General features: G+C 37.5%; 1 protein-coding gene across 1 annotated transcript in view; it reads left to right on the forward strand.

Moving 5' to 3' along the window:
• Window positions 1-2,105, forward strand: part of DNAH8 (dynein, axonemal, heavy chain 8) — a 349,054-nt gene that overhangs the window by 132,384 nt on the left and 214,565 nt on the right. The gene's annotated exons all lie outside the window — the stretch shown is intronic.

The following is a 2,105-nucleotide window of genomic DNA, read 5'->3' on the forward strand; positions in this document are numbered from 1 at the left end:
TCAACCTCAGATCCAATGCGTTCACCCTCAGGCTAGCAGGAGAAATCGTCATCACCATTTACCATCTGGACCAACGGACCATTTTCATTTTGATATTTTAAATTTTGTGGATAATTTACACAATGGTGAGAATGGTGAGAAAAGCTTTGAAGCTGTTTTTTTTTTTTTTGAGACAAGATCTCACTCTGTTGCTAGTACTGGAGTGAAGTGGTGGAATCACTGAACTTCTGGAGTTCAAGTGATCCTCCTGCCTCAGCCTCCCAGGTAGCAGGGATTACAGGCGTGTGCCACTGGGCCTGCCTAATTTTTAAAACATTTTTATACAGACAGGAGCCTCCTTATGTTGCCCAGGCTGGTCTTGAACTTTGGGGCTCAAGTAATCCTCCCACCTTGGCCTCCCAATGTGTTGGGATTTCAGGTGTGAGCCTCCACACCCGGCCAAGAAGCACTTTTTAAAATTTTTATTTTTGAGATGGAGTTTCACTCTTGTTGCCCAGGCTGGAGTGCAATGGTGTGATCTCAACTCACTGCAACCTCCACCTCCCGGATTCAAGCGATTCACCTGCCTCAGCCTCCCAGGTAGCTGGGATTACAGGCATGTGCCACCATACCCGGTTAATTTTATATTTTTAGTAGAGACGGGGTTTCATCGTGTTGGTCAAGCTGGTCTCAAACTCCTGACCTCAGGTGATCCACCTGCCTTGGCCTCCCAAAGTGCTGGGATTACAGGCGTGAGTCACCATGTCTGGTGGAGAAGCACTTTTATTAGAAGATTTAATAAGAATTTAAGCAGAGTAAACTCAAACTTTTATTCCGTAATATCCTGATTTGAAGATGTATGTATACAAAATGGGGACCAGCATTGTATGAGACTAACTCCTCATTAGCTGTCATGTGTGAACCTGGAGCATATCCATGTTGTAAATATGGATTTCATATTTTAAATCATCTCCAGTGAATCTGTGGCTTATCAATACTTCTGATTTTTCTTGCACTTGCATTGTCAAGATTCAAAACAGTTGAAAACTCAGTCACCTTTTTTTTAAGAGAAGACTGTCATCTGTTTTGCTCCATAAATACAGAAGACTTTACTTTTAGATTTGAATGATCAATTCCAAGAAATTTTAAATTTCTAAATCATCCATTTCCTTGAATACACATCTCACTTCAACTTTTGTCCACTTATGAAATGTATCAAATAAAACTTAAGTAAATATCATAAATAACGAAGGAACACTATGACTTGTCTTTTTCACAAAATGGGATAGTCTAGGTTCTTGTTACAAAATATTGCATGATAAGGCCCTTACTTCTATGGAAGTCTGCAGAAATATATTGTTTACTTATAAATTACTGGATTTTATAAAATTCATCTAGGTTATCATCATCTGAAGACATAGATTGAGATTTCACATATTAATCAATTTCACCATCAAAAGGAAATGCTGCTGTCTCTTTTCTGTTTAATAATTGGAAAACACATTTCTTTGTCAATTTTCTTCTCTTTGCCCTTTTAGGTAGAAAATGAAAAATTCTGAATTCTTAACTGTATTAAATAAAAGCTAAACAAGCAAAAATCAAAAGACTACAAAAATGGTGTCTCTGGCATTCTTCTTATATACTTTTTTGAAAGATTTTGCAATACTTTATGTAACACAATAAGAAGCCTGGAGGATGATACAATAGTCACTTTTTTTTCGCTATTGAATTACCCTTTAGGCAATGTCATCATTCTTTTTTCTTATTTTTTTTAGTCATTTTTAGCATAGTTGAGAATAATAATAAGTAATAATGAAATAATTCTAAGAATGATGAAAAATGAATCAAGAATTGGAAAAATAAGACAACTAAGATTGCAGAATGTGTTTTCAATTTGTAAAAGGATCTTCTACACCTACATGGTAATTACAAGATAGAATGGGCTGAGCATGGTGGCTCATGCTTGTAATCCCAGCACTTAGGGAGGCTGAGGCAGGTGGATCACCTGAGATCAGGAGTTCAAGACCAGCCTAGCTAACATCACGAAACCCTGTCTCTACTAAAAATACAAAAATTAGCTGGGTGTGGTGGCACCTGCCTGTAATCTCAGCTACTCGGGAGGCTGA

The sequence above is a fragment of the Mandrillus leucophaeus genome, unplaced genomic scaffold, assembly GCF_000951045.1.
Source record: "Mandrillus leucophaeus isolate KB7577 unplaced genomic scaffold, Mleu.le_1.0 Scaffold3, whole genome shotgun sequence".
NCBI classification, from domain to species: Eukaryota; Metazoa; Chordata; class Mammalia; order Primates; family Cercopithecidae; genus Mandrillus; species Mandrillus leucophaeus.